The sequence below is a fragment of the Arachis ipaensis genome, chromosome B10 (assembly GCF_000816755.2).
Source record: "Arachis ipaensis cultivar K30076 chromosome B10, Araip1.1, whole genome shotgun sequence".
Lineage (NCBI taxonomy): Eukaryota > Viridiplantae > Streptophyta > Magnoliopsida > Fabales > Fabaceae > Arachis > Arachis ipaensis.
In genome coordinates, this window is record NC_029794.2 from 29238118 (window position 1) to 29253973 (window position 15856).

Here is a 15856-nt window from a genome sequence, read left to right on the forward strand (position 1 = left end):
AGTTAACACACTATCTTAAGCTAACCAAAGATTCAGATCAGGTAATTAATTGTTTTTTCGCTTAAGGCTAGTGATGTGGTAATATAAAGAACAAATGGGGATTAAAAGGCTCAAAGTTGCAAACAAAGATAATTGAAATGGTAGGCTATTTGGGATAAGTAAGATAATAACAAATGATGGCCTCAATCATATGTATGCATGTAAATACACTAAACAATGGTCATATAGAATGGAACAAACTATAGATTGCAATTATAGGGAAGAAAACACACAAAAATAAAATATTATGGTTAAATAATGTAACCATATAATTAAGCTCAAAAACTCACGGGTTGTGTGTTCTTAGCTCAAGACCATATTCCAACTATATATGTATCATGCATGTTTCAAAAAGTTTTAACTCAAATCAATGTGAATCTTTAATTGCCTGTTTCTAAGAAAAAGATACATTCCTTGAAAATTTCATCAATTGACCAATATTTATTATTATTATTATTATATATATATATATATATACTAAATGAGATGTTGTGATTATGAAAAGCTAAAATATTTTAGTTTATCCCTATTTTCAATCAAACCAAATGCTCATATGCAAAAGGATAAACTAAGCTCAATAATTCACATTGTTCCATATCACAACTAATAAACTAAAAGTGCAATTCAAGCTAAATATCTAAGATATATACAAAATGTAACAAGGTAAAAATAAACAGAAGTACAATAAAATAGAAATGTGCAAGTACTAAAAGAAAAATAAAATAAAATAAAGCAAAATAGGATAAAAGTCTGAAATGGTTCACCAAAATATAATCCACCGGAGACGGCGACCTCCCCACACTTAAATCACGGCATCGTCCTCGATGCTCTTAGTCAAGCTGGGTGTGAAGGGTCATCGCCTACTGAAGGGTGTGCCGCTGGCTCTGTCGGCGGTGGCTGTGCTGGTGCTTGAGGCTCTGCAGGCTGCTCAGGCTGAGTCTCCTCGTGCTGTGCCTGCTGCTGGTCCTCCTCCTGGTCATCCTCCTCCTCAGAGTGCTCCGAGAGTGTGTCAGGCTCGGAGGGGATGTCAGTACGCCCAATAGTCACAATTAGTTTCAGATGGGCATAGCGTCGCTTGTTGCGACGCTCAGACTGTTCATAACGCCGCTGATTGCGGCGTTCCATCTGATCAAGGCGCTCAAAAAGGCAGTGCACAAGATGGTAGACTGGCTGAGAAGCGGATGATGGTGCTGCGGAAGCAGGTGGTGTTGTAGGTGCTGAAGGTGCTGCTGAGGACATCAGTAGAGGTAATAACAGTAAGTGGTCTGTGGCCTAGAGGTCTGAACTGCTTGCCGTGCAGAATAAGCTTCTTGCAATCGGCAATCGGTGGTCTATCATCCTCTGGCTCCCAAGGCACCTCAGCTTGACGAGCCATTTGGGTGATCAAATAAGGAAAAGGCAGGGTGCCTCTGACATGAACTCTAGACATGTACTTTCTGATGAATCTTGGAAGGTATAGGTCCTTTCCTTCCATGACGCACTAAATAAGGATGATCATGGCAGCTGGCACTTCTGACTCGTGGGTACTAGGCATAACATAATTACTCAGTATCTGTTGCCACAGTCTAGCCTTATCATTGAGATAGATAATCTTGATACCCCTTGGAGTGACCTTTGACTTTCCTATAACCCACGGAATATCAGGATCAATGGCTATGATACGCCGTACAGCATCCCAATCAAAATTCATGAATCTAATAGACTCCTCGGCCTTTTGATAACCATCTGTATCATCTGTTTTAGGCTGGAAGTGGAGGTTATCCTCTATCGCCTCCTCAGTGACTAAAATATGCTTTCTCCTAAGTTGCAATGCATCAAGGGTCGTCCTAAAATAGTTAGAATAGAACTCATGGGCCCATGATGCGTTTACCTCTGCCAGATCTCTTTCAAAAAATACCCAACATCTCTGTTTGATCTGCTCTTCAGTGTACTTCCTTAATTCGGTTGGTATTTTGAGCGTCCTTTCCAAGTAGAGGTGCCGTGTGTCTCGAAAGATCGGAAACTTGAGTTCATAGTAAAGATTGGCAAATTTGACTGGGTCATTAGCAGGCACAAGTTGATCAGTAAAGTTCTTTTCGCGCCAAGATTCATCTGATAGGATATCTGATAGAGCAACGGAGGACTGTCCTCTCTTCCTCTTACCGGAACTGGCCTTAGCCTTGCCTTTTTCTTTCGGATCAGTCATCTGATGAGCGGATAATTTATACACTTTTTGGTATTATTTTTAGTATGTTTTTAGTATATTTTAATTAGTTTTTATTATATTTTTATTAGTTTGTATTTAAAATTTACTTTTCTGGACTTTACTATGAGTTTGAGTATTTTTTTATGATTTTAGGTATTTTCTGGATGAAATTGAGGGACCTAAGCCAAAATCTGATTCAGAGGCTGAAAAAGGACTGTAGATGCTGTTGGATTCTGACCTCCCTACACTCGAAGTGTATTTTCTGGAGCTACAAAAGCCCAATTGGCGCGCTCTCAATTGCGTTGGAAAGTAGACATCCTGGGCTTTCCAGAAATATATAATAGTTCATACTTTGCTCGAGATTTGATGGCCCAAATAGGCGTTCCAATTCAGCTCAAGAATTCTGGCGTTTAACGCCGGAACTGGCACAAAAGCTGGAGTTAAACGCCCAAACTGGCACAAAAGCTGGCGTTTAACTCCAAGAAAAGTCTCTACACATGGAAGCTTCAATGCTCAGCCCAAGCACACACCAAGTGGGCCCGGAAGAAGATTTCTGTATTAATTACTGATTTCTGTAAACCCTAGGCTACTAGTTTTCTATAAATAGGACATTTTGCTATTGTATTAGGGGATCTTTGGACGTTTAGCCCCTAGACCTTGGAGGCTGGCCATTCGGCCATGCTTACACCATTATCACTTTTGTATTTTCAACGGTGGAGTTTCTACACACCATAGATTAAGGTGTGGAGCTCTGCTGTTCTTCATGAATTAATACAAAGTACTATTGTTTTTATATTCAACTCAAGTCTATTTCTTCTCCAAGATATTCATTTGCACCCAAGAACATGACAAATGTGATGATTATGTGACACTCATCACCATTCTCACCTATGAACGCGTGACTGACAACCACTTCCGTTCTACATGCAAACAAGCTTGAATGTGTATCTCTTGGGTTTCTAATCTAAGATTGGAACCTTCGTGGTATAGGCTAGAATTATTGGTGGCCATTCCTGAGATCCGGAACGTCTAAACCTTGTCTGTGGTATTCTGAGTAGGATCTGGAAAGGGATGACTGTGACGAGCTTCAAACTCGCAATTGTTGGGTGTGTGACAGACGCAAAAGGATCAATGGATCCTATTCCAACATGATCGAGAACCGACAGATGATTAGCCGTGTGGTGGCAGCGCATTTGGAACATTTTCACTGAGAGGACGGGAAGTAGCCATTGACAACGGTGATGCCCAACATAAAGCTTGCCATGGAAAGGAGTATGAATGATTGGAAGAAGGCAATAGGAAAGCAGAGGTTCAGGAGGAACAAAGCATCTTCATACGCTTATCTGAAATTCCTACCAATGAATTACATAAGTATCTCTATCTTTACTTTATGTTTTATTTATCTTTTAATTATCTATTCTCCATTACCATCTGAATTCGCCTGACTGAGATTTACAAGGTAACCATAGCTTGCTTCAAGCCGACAGTCTCCGTGGGATCGACCCTTACTCACGTAAGGTATTACTTGGATGACTCAGTACACTTGCTGGTTAGTTGTGCGGAATTGTGACAAAGTGTGATTCACGTTTGAGAGCTCCAAGTCCTTTGGCACCATTGTTGATGATCACAATTTCGTGCACCAACATCCTGAAAAATAGAAATCCCAGGATACAGATTATCAAATAAAGCAGAGGAAGGAAAAGCAGGTAAGAAGCAAGCAGATAGGAAACTAGAAACAAAAGGAGATTGAGACACACTCATGAGTTGACTTAAAGAAATAAACTCTTGGAATGCAATAAAACAAGATTTAGACAATAATCAGAATAAAAACCAAGAATTCCTGCAATAATAGTGAGAAGCTTGTTTGTTAAGCAACAACAATTATCATGCCTTAAAAGGAACCTAAAAGAGTTAGTTTAAAACTAAAAGAAAAGTTAGAAAGTCAATGAAGTCAAGAGTTAGAAAAGTAGGTTAGAATTAGTGGCATGGTAATGTAGTTCCTAACTAAAAGAAGTTCCAAAAGATCGAAGAACAAGCAAGCTCACATTCAAGGATACAATGCAAATCATTGATGATAAAACATGTAATGAAAGAAGCATAACAAAGAATTAAAATCATCAATAATGCATTTCAAGTAGAAAGGGAACCAAAAGGAATGGAAATGCTAACCCATCACCCCATGAATTGGCTTTGGTTGAAACCAAATAAATCACAATTTAAAAGTACTAAAGTCAATTCATGAGTGGAAGTTGGGTAAATTAGTTTGCAGAAAAATTTGGGCAACATTCTGGCAGTAATGTGAGCGTTTTCGAAGTAAATAAATAGCAGCAAAGCAACAAATTAAGCTTGATTTCAAACAGAATCAGCAACTCATATGAATCTCAGAACAAGTTGTGCAAAACCAGCAAATAAAATGTCATATAAATGAAAGGGTGTATTTTCAGATATGAGCAGAAATTTCAATCCATATAAACTCAAGGCAAATTATAAACCAAAGCAGCATCAAAACACTGAGTTAATCAACAGCAAGCACGGTTGAGTTCAAACACTGAAGTGCAGAATTGAAATGGGAATTGAAATGGAGCAACTGATGATTCAAAGTAAATTTCAGAAAAAACAGCAACATGAACCATTCAATAAGCTAGCAATTTCAATCAGCAGTAACAATTTCAAACTCATGAATTTCAATATATGTCAATTAGCATGAAGAACAAGGAAATTCATGTGACTCAGGCATCATCAAGCAGAATAGAACAGCTGGCTATGTCCCAAACTCAATCAATCAATTTGGATTTTCTATGAATTCATTAACAATTAAAAATACCAAAACCATATGTAAATTCATAGGGAATAAGCAAATGAGCCAATAAAATAGCAATAAGCAATGATGCCATAACCAATTAAGCACATGCAGCATGCTTTCTTTGAGCAATGAACAAAATAATGGCTGAACCATGGCACTAATTCAGCAAAAATTGCTCAAAAAGAGGATATGCAGTCAGCCTTCCTTTATTAAATTCAGCAACCAATCATTAATAAGGAATATAGATTCAAGGTATTAGGCTCCACTGAATCCATAAAGAAGATCAAATCGCAACGAGAATTCAACAGCGATAACAAGTCAGATTTGGAATCCATCAAAATCATACATCAAGAATCCAATATCAATGAACCAAATCAACTCAGATAAGAACTTAGCAATTTCAGATAATACTCAGCAGCATCAATAAACCAGTTTAGCACAAAAGTAAATAAATGAAACATTAACATAACATTAATAACGATTTAAACCTAATTAACAGCATCAAGCAAATTAATTTAGCAAAGGGTCAAATCATCAGCACAACCAAGAGGAATTAGCCATTCCCAAACAGCAAGAACAGGACAATTATCAGACCTAAATCTACTAATCACATCCTAACTACCTAACCACCTAAAATTAACTAAGAACATGCATCTCTAACTATCCTAATTCTAACAAAATTGAAACTAAGCTATCTAACTTAATTGAATAGAAGAGGAATTGAAAGGCAGAGATGGAAGTAGGGGAACTTGGGGCAGGCAAAAATGGTAGAAGAAGTGAGTTGAGGGGTGGAGCAAAGTAATGCCAGTTCAGAGGTGGCAACGGCACAGCAGCGCAGTGGTGTCTACGGCGGTGCTTGGTGAAGGTGGGAAGGAGGAGAAGAGAGAAGGAGAATAAGAAGGGAGGGAGGCGGCGGCTCGGGGTAATCACCGGACTTGAGCGGTGATGGGACGTTGATGGNAAGAGGAGAAATTGGAACGTTGAGGGAGAAGGGATTGGGCGACGCGAATGGGCTAAGGTTCTCACGTCAAGGGTTAATGAAATCAAATCCACGCATACGTGTGGATCACGCTTGAGCGTGGAAAAGCTGAATGTGCATTGACGCGTAAGCGTCATAGACGCGAACGCGTGAAGGGAGCTTAATGAAGATGACGAGTACGTGTGAAGCACGCGTACACGTCGACCGAAATTGTGCTAAACGCACAATTCCAGGGTCGTTTTCGCGCAACTCTTTGTTTAAGTTGAATGGGGCAACATTTGCGTGCGATGCGTACGCGTTAGGCACGCCCACGCGTGGTGTACTAGAATTGAAGATGACGTGGACGCATCGTGGACGCGTGCGCGTGGGTCAAATTATGCGTTTTGCACACCAGCCGCACGATTCCATCACAACTTTCTGTTTGTTGGATGGGAGAGCCAAATTGCTATCGACGCCCATGCATGGCTTGCGCGCACGCGTGGGTTGCCCCCTTTTTTTATATGCAGAATACAGGTGATGATGCAAAAATTATGAATGGATACTGATAAAAATAAAATAAAATAAAACTAAGAATAAAAATGAAAGATCATACCATGGTGGGTTGTCTTCCACCTAGCACTTTTAGTTAAAGTCCTTAAATTGGACATTTGGTGAGCTCCTTGTCATGGTGGCTTATGCTTGAACTCTTCCTTGAATCTCCACCAATGTTTGTAATTCCAATATCCTCCGGGATCTCACACTAGTGGCATAAAGCCTTCAAGCAAATTAAAGCAATTGACAAGACCCCAAGAGTGTTGATTGTTAGAATGAATTCCGGGGTCCCAAACCTTGCTTTTGCACCCATCTTCGAGTTGATCATCGTTGTTCCAACCGGGTGGCAAGCAATCTGAATTCTCACTAAGGCATCCAAACAACTTCTTAGACCCATTCAATCGAGCTCTATACCAATCCTTGTACTTCAACTTGGAGCATACAACCATATTGAACCTTGCATGACAACTCCAACCACTAACCATGTTCCTCTTACTCTTAACGCCACGAAGAGCTCTAAGTTGACCATCTGTCTCAAGTAAACCATATTCAAGTGGAATGAGAAAGCTAAGGGATATGAATTTTACCCACTTGAATGTTGTGAAGGATGATGGTGACTTAGGCGGAGAGGTCTCCAACAACTTTGGCAAGGTGATTTCAAGCTCTACTCCCTTGTGCTCTTCTTTGACAACTTCCACCTCTTTGCAAGCTTCTTCAATTTCAACCTCTTCCTCTTGGTAGCTTTCTTCCAATTCAATCTCTTCTTTATTGCTTACCAAGGGCATGTGAGGTTGTGCTTCTTCTTCTTTAATCTCCATGTCTAGTCCAATGGGAGATGATTCAATTGTAGATAAGGCTTCATCAATGCTTGAATCCATCTCTTGATCAACCTCTTCAAAGTCTTCAACCATGAGATGCCTTGGAGGTTGTACACCCTCCTCAGCATCAATTTCAAGCTTCTTGGAGGGAGTTTCTATGACTGGAGGTTCCCATGGAGGTTTCGCATCTCCTAAGTCTTCAACCACTTCCTCCCCTTCAAAAATTTCGGCTTTCTCTGCTTGCTCTAGTAAAAAATCCAACTCCTCCTTGATGACCTCCACCTCTTGAAAACTTTCTTTAAGAGTCTCTCCTACCTCTACCTTTTGGGTCTCCTCTTACTTTTCTTGAAGTATGTATGCGTGAACCCGCTCCATTACGTCCTTAAGACAATCCCTTCTCTCTTGTTCCATGTCAATAGCATAATTTGGATTATGTTGCTCTTGGATTGATGGACATGGGTGAAAATGAAGTGCACTAGAGTTTGAGGATTGAGTATTAGGAATAAAGGATGATTTCACACAAGATATAAGAGCTTGGAGAGTAGAGGTGAAACCGGTGAGAGCAGAGGTAAGTGTGGTTTGAAGCTCCTGTTGTCATTGGCGAATAACACTAAAGGTATCATCTATGGGAGCTTGGAGTGGATAGGGGGGTTCATTTGTTGAGAGAAAGGGCTCATAATGGGAAGGTGGTTCTTCTTGGTAAGGATATAGAGATGGTGAATATTGAGGTGGTGGTTCTGGGTATGGTTCATATGGTTCGTATGGTAGTTGGTGTGATGGATAAGGGTTAGGGTCATATGGAGGTGAATGGTGGAAAGGGGCTTGTGAGTATGGTGGTTCAAAGCTATGTTGAGGAGGGGGGTCATAGGCATATGGTGGTGGTTGTTGACAAGTACAATAAGGACTACCACATCCATTAGATTGATATGCATTAGGATTGGAGTTATACCTATATGAGACCGGAGGAGGTTGTTGCTGAAAGGGTCGATCAAATCCTTGTGGCCCCTCCCATCTTTGATTGTTCCAACCTTGATGCATGTTCTCATTATAGCTTTCATTCCCTACAACATGATTTGAACCAAACTCATAGCCAAAGGGGTGAGAATTCATAGTAGCAAGTAAAAGCAAAAACTAATAAGAATTAATGAAAATAGACTCCTAAAACTAGAAATACTAACAAAGAAACGAAAAAGCAAAATTATTCACAATATTCATGATAACCAATAATAAGGCATACGTTTGCAACTCCCTGACAACGGCGCCATTTTGACGAACAGATTTTTGCTAGTAAAGAATTCACAATAAATTTCCGTTGCAAGTATAGTTTATAAACTAACAATAATCCTTTTCATACAAAAATTTGGTTGTCACCAAAACAAAGCCAATAAAATTAAACCGAAGTATTTAAACCTCGGGTCGTCTCTAAAGGAATTGCAGGGAAATGTAGTTATTATTGGTTATGGGAAAAGTATCTTTTTGGGTTTTTGAAATAAGGAACAAGGAAATAAAATGGCAAGAAATTAAATTAATAACTAAGAAAACTCTTGGCAAGGTGTGAAAATTAGAAGTCCTATCCTAGTTATCCTTATCAATTGTGATGAGAATTGTCCATTGCTCCTACTTAGTTAACCTCTAACTATGAAGAAAAGTCAAGTGGATGAATCAATTTGATTCCTCAAGTCCTAGTCAACTCCTAAGGAAAGACTAGCTTTAGAGGGATCCAAATCAACTAGCAACTTTCAATTATCAATCAACAGAGGAGTTTGATAACTCAAGAGTCTCTAATTACTCAACCAAAGCCAAGAACATAAAAATCTAATTTAAATCCCTCCCAAGTATTTTATCAAACACTTGGAAGGTACAACATAAAAGCATAGAAAAACAATAAGAGATAATAAAATCCAAACAACCAATTGTAAGCATCAATGATAACAAATAATAGAAGAAGTAATAAACATAAAATACCTCAAATTGCATTAAATATAAAATCAAATCTAACATGAGAATTCATGAACCAAATAGCAACATAAAGTAATCAACAAAGGAAATAAATAAACTAGAATTCTAGAACAAATAAAAGTAGAAGAGAAACTAAATTAAACTAAGATAGGATGCTGAAATTAAGAAGAGCTAAACCTAAGAATCCTAAAACCTAGAGAGAGGAGAGAGCCTCTCTCACTAGAAAACTACATCTAAACCTAAAATTATGTGAATGAATGTTGTATGAATGAATTCCCCAATCATTCCCCCACTCTGCAGCCTCTATTCTGTGTTCTCGGGCTTGGAACTGGGCTAGAAAGGAGCCCAGAAATTGCCCCCAGCGCTTTCTGCAATTTCTGCACGTGGCGCATGTCACGCGTACGCGTCGTCCACACGTACGCGTCGCTTGAGAAAAATCCTTGTCACGCATACACGTCGCTTGTCTTCTGCGCTAGTCACACGTAAGCGTCATCCACGCGTACACGTCGCTGCCAACTTCTTAAAACTTCATTTTCTTGCGTTCCTTTCACTTTTGTATGTTTCCTTTCCATCCTCTAAGCTATTCCTGCCCTATAAAGCCTGAAAACACTTAACACACAGATTACGACATCGAATGGTAATAAAGGGTAATTAAAATTGACAGTTTAAAGGCCTAGGAAACATGTTTTCAACTATTTCACAGAATTAAGAAGGATTTGTAAAACCATGCAAATTATATGAATAAGTGTGCAAAGAATTGATAAAAATCTCTTAATTTAGCACAAGATAAACCATAATGTCCACGCGTACGCGTCGCTGCCAGCTTCTCAAAACTTCATTTTCTCGCGTTCCTTCCACTTTTGCATGTTTCCTTTCCATCCTCTAAGTCATTCCTGCCCTATAAAGCCTGAAAACACTTAACACACAGATTACGGCATCGAATGGTAATAAAGGGTAATTAAAATTGACAGTTTAAAGGCCTAGAAAACATGTTTTCAACTATATCACAGAATTAGGAAGGATTTGTAAAACCATGCAAATTATATGAATAAGTGTGCAAAGAATTGATAAAAACCGCTCAATTTAGCACAAGATAAACCATAAAATAGTGGTTTATCACCGTCAGCGGCCACGCGTTCATCTTAAAACCCTCTACAAAATTCATAGAGCAATTTGGTAAGTACCTTACTATTTTTTGCTTATACACTCTCTCCTAATTTCGAAAATTGAGATTTTGATTTTTAGAAATTATGTGTATTTGGTGTTTAGGATTAAATTAACCTTGAGGGCTTGCCAGGTCTTGTCCTAAGTTTCCATTGGTAAGGTGAGAAACCTCTAAGTCTTGTGAATCTGTAATAATTATGAACCCTAATTTGATTTCGAGTGATAGTATTTGGTATTAGATTGGATTATATGTGTTGAAACTAAGTTGGTCGTGTTGAAAGCTTGATTTTGGGACTTTGGAGGCCGGGTCTTCTGTTTTGGTGTTCATGCCTTGGGCATTGGTGGAACGGTGGTATTTGTGGCGTTCCAAGCTTAGGGAGGAATAAGCCAAGGTATGATTTTGATTTTGGCTAGATGACTATAGGATAAGTTATATGACTTATATCATTTGAAAAGATTGAGGATTAGTCACTTGTTGTTAAAATTAGTTGAGTGAGTGACCGAAATGTATGATGAATAATTGATGATGAATTGTGTTGAATAATGATGTTGATGAAAATGTGTGATGAATGATGATGACATTGAGTTATGATGATGATATTTGAAGTGAATAATGATTATGTGTCGTCTTGGTTGAGAATGCTTGGAAACATTAATGAGAGTTATGTAATGATGATGCATAATGTTTGTGAGCATTGGGGTTGTGATAACTGTGAAATATTGGGTTATGTATTGAGGTTTTGGTAAAATTGAGGATGGGTGATTTTTGATAAAAACCTAATTTTTTTAACCAACTTCAGTGGACCATAACTTGAGCTTTGGATTTTCGATTTCAATGAAAACTATTTCAAATCTAAGATAATGTCAAGAGCTTTAAAACAGTTTAAAGTTTGTGAAAATCAGAGTTTTGTAGAGAAAGTTATGAACGTCGAAAGTTAGGTGTATAAAATTAATTTTTAATGACTTAGCAACTTTTTGAGAAAAAGGAGGAGTCACGTACGTGAGCATGCACACGTGACATAGGATTGGGCACTGCGCAGGTGTCCCACATATGCGGAGCAAGGCCTGTGTACGCGGAGGTCCCAATTTTGAAGGCTTGCGTACGCGAGCACCGATATTTGACGCGAGGAAATAATGTTGTTTTCCTGACTCGAGTACGCAGACCTGGGGTCACGTACGCTAGATGCCCGTTTTCACACTCCCACGTACACGGGCACAGTCTCATGTACGCGGAACCCCTATTTGGTGAAAATATGATTTTGAAAGTTTAGCCAATCTTCTCGTATTCCAAACCTCTGTAACTATCCTATAAGGTCCGTTACCTAGTTTTTAAGCCTAGGAAGGAGAGTGAACCTATAGAAAAGGGTTGTGAAGTAGCGAAATTTACTTGAGAAGGGTGAAGAAGGTGATATATGGTATGAATGACGAATGATTTAATGTGAAATATTTGAGGAGTTGTGGAAATGTTATGAATATACGAATGATGAATAAGATATGAATGAGATTGATATTGATACTAACATTGATGATTTATGATTCAATGATTACATGATATATGTGTTTTGGGATTTTTGAGACATTCATTGACCTTCTGTACGTAAGATGTGACCGGACACTTTAATTTCCCGTGTTCTCCCATGGGCATGCACTTATATATAAATTGAACTTGGGGTGTTGTCTCCCCCATGTCAGCTTGAGATTCTTTTCATGGATATTTTTGAGCTTGGGGTATTGTCTCTCCCATGTCAGCTTGGGATTCTTTCCATGGTTAATTTTGAGCTTGGAGATGCACGTACAGAAGGACTGTCAACAGTTAGCTACCAAGACATATCAGGCTGGCTATGTAACCGACAGATGATATGATCAGCCATAGGGTATGTATACATCATATGCATCTGTGTGTTTTATTTGTGTGTGATTACTTTAGTTTGCCTAACTGATTATCCTTGTTTACCTGCTATTTGTTCTTATTGCTGTAGTTATATTCTACCTGTGATTTCTATTTCTGTATTGTATGTCTGTGCAACTGAGAGACCCATCGTATGGCGGAGGCGAGACGAGGATCAACATGTTGAATTTGCCACTTATCAGTTAGTGAGGGAAGTACAATTCTGGTGGAAGGGGACCCAACGTCTTCTATAGCATGGCAGTGCTGCGATGCTGTGGGATGCTTTCTGACTTTAATTCTAAAGAAATATTTTTCTAACTTTGTCAAGACGATAAAAGAGCTTGAATTACTACAATTGAAGTAGGGTTCAATGTCAGTAGCCGAGTACACAAATAAATTTGAGCAGCTGTATCGGTTTTTTAAGATCTGTTAGGGTGCTCTAGAAGGCTTTGAAGAATGGAATTGAATTAAATACAAAGGTAGACTTCAGAGCGACATTCTAAGTACTATGGACCCAATGGAGATCAGAACCTTCTTGGAACTGGTAAACAAAAGTAGAATTACTGAAAATTGTATGAGGAAGGCGGCGTCAAATAAAGGCGACCCAGCCTTTGCTAGGGGAGATCAAGGGAGGAATTTCGCGCCTAGAGGTTTACATTTCAAGCGAGACAACATTACTCCACAACAACATCAGAGTCAGAATAACTTTTGGAGGTTCAATAATAATAACCACCAGGGGAGAGGCAAAGGAAAACAAGCTCAGTTTCTGCCCAATGACTTGACTTGTAGGAGGTATGGAAGATACCACCCGAACACTCCGTGTAGAGCCGGTTGGAGAGTATGTTATTACTGTGAGAAAGAGGGGCATTTGTCCTAGAATTTTCCGAAAAAGAAGAGTCAAGAAGCAAGAAGAGCTCAGCAGGTGGGACGCGTGTACCCCATGGCGACAGATGGTACTGAGGGCACAAATGCTCCAATTAAAGGTAATTGCGAACTATTAATTAAATTTTTGACTGCCTTGCATGATAATGATATGTAGTATTCCTCGTAATATGTTATCGAGTTGTGAGGATTGTGATTTCCAAGTGAACAATCGATTGATAACTTCAAACTGGTGAGATAGAATGACGTGTGGTTAGCCTAGATGGAATGACTAGGTTCTTGGAGAATAATAATAAGAGTGATGCAGTAGAAGCGGATTGAACAATTTGAGCATACAATCTGAGTCATATATTAGAGATCAGGAGTGTTGAGAATTGTGCAAGACTATTACTTAGAACCCAGTGATGGTGAACTACGAGGATGAGGCATGACACGAATTTAACCATTAACTGCTAATCAGTTGGGTGTTGAGAGAGGGAGTAAGTAGTGATAGAATAAATGTCGAGGACCGGATCATTCTCGATTCACTTATGTGCAAGGACACGATTAGAATTGTAGAACTTTGGAGCTAGATGGAGTGAGTAATAGAAGACGAAATCCGTTCAATCAAGTGTTTCCGGTATGAAGCATCATTTATGTCGGAGGAAAAGGAAGATAACAACAGGAGGATTTATACGAGAGGGAGTGCGTCAACGAATCTTCACGAGTCGACCCAGCTTCTCTTTGGGATTTATGTTGAAAATTCTATCCTAAATTTCTTCTTGAACAATGAATTGATCAACTTCCCAATCCTATTTCTTACTTGCGTGAATCTCGTTTCTGCTGGAATGAGTCTAAACTTGTCCTGGTGTAATCATGTAAATTCTTGAATCTTAAGGGCTTACTGCGAGTGAAGTGGCTCTCCTTCGCAAACTTGTGTTCCTTGGACATCAGCTGAGATTTATTCAATTCGATATGTTTTGTTCTCTCTCTATCCAAGTTTGATTTCAATTCCTTCCTCGGTGGGCACCTTAATTCATTTCTTGTACATTTTTGCTAATCTCTAAGACTTGCTACAATCACCATATAAGACATCCCTTTTATCTTCCAGCGAATACCGTTTGTGTAGTTCAATCACGGGGGCTTAATATCTTTTCAAAAATTAACTCTAGCTTAGATTAGCATCATGTATAATTCCTAAACATAACCATCAAAATGCTAGTTCCTTAATATCTTTCCACGCGTTAGGATGCACTATTGTTTGGATGCCTAAGTGCGAAAAAGTTTTCAAACCTTGAGAGAAAAGAGTGACCTCTGTGCCAAAATTCATGGTACCTGAACCTGAGGAATTATTCGGAGTTTCTACAATGCATTATCATAAGATTTAGGATGTGAGTAGATGCAACATCATGATGCCGTGACGACGCCTTAGTAGAAAGACTTTGAGAAGTAATCGAAGGATTTAATACCGCTAGGTAATCGTGAATCGAATGGCAAGTCTACTTACTTTTTGCCTATCAAAGAAAACTATACATCGAAGGAATTGACGAGACTATACATCAAGAAAATAGTAAGATTGCACAGTATGTTAATCACCCTTGCATTGAAATGACCTCGAAGGATTAGGTGAGACAATGGAGAGAAGATTAAAAGAATTCGAGTTGAGATTCTAACTGCCCAGAGCCAACTGAAGAGTTGTGTGGATAAGAGATGAAAAGACCTAAATTGTTTGAAGAAGGAAGTTATGGGTACTTAAAAGTTACTTCAACAAATTAAGGTCGGTGAGCAATCGAGACTAAGGGAATAAGACCGGGATGTATTGAACTATTTGTAGTATTAAGATGGATTAGGGGCTGGAATGAAAGAACATACCTGAGAACTTGAACCTGAGAGGAGAAACGACTACTGCACCTATCTTCAGATAATTGAACTTGAATTTTGGGGACAAAATCCCTAATTAGGTGGATAAGATGTAAAACCCGTAAAACTAGTAAATAATTAGTCAATAAATTAATTATTATTTAAAAAAATTAAAAAATTAAATTTTATAGTTTAGAATGGAAGAAATAATTAAAGTACGAATTTTGACATTAATTTTAAAGGTTTTGGCCTAAAATTGGGCCGAACCGGTTAAATCGGGCCCAAACCGGGCCCAACCCATTTCTCCCACACTTAAATGAACTTCAGCATTTCCTCCCCTCCCTTAATAAAACACGCTGGGAACTTTGGGAGAAGAAGAACATTGATTCCAAACCCTTGTTCTTCATTCAATTTGCCATATCTTCTAATCTAGACCTCCGATTGACGAGCTGTCAGCGGCCACGCGTTCGTCTTGAAACCCTCTACAAAACCCATAGAAAAATTTGGTAAGTATCTCACTATTTCTTGCTCAGCCACTCTCCTAATTTTGCAAATTGAGATTTTGATTTTTGAGAGATTATGTGATTTTGGTGTTTAGGATCAAATTAACCTTGAGCTTGCTAGGTCTTGTCCCAAGTTTTCATTGGTAAGGTGAGAAACCTCTAACTCTTGTGAATCCATAATAACTATGAACCCTAAGTTGATTTCGAGTGATAGTATTTGGTATTAGATTGGATTATATGTGTTGAAACTAAGTTGGTGGTGTTGA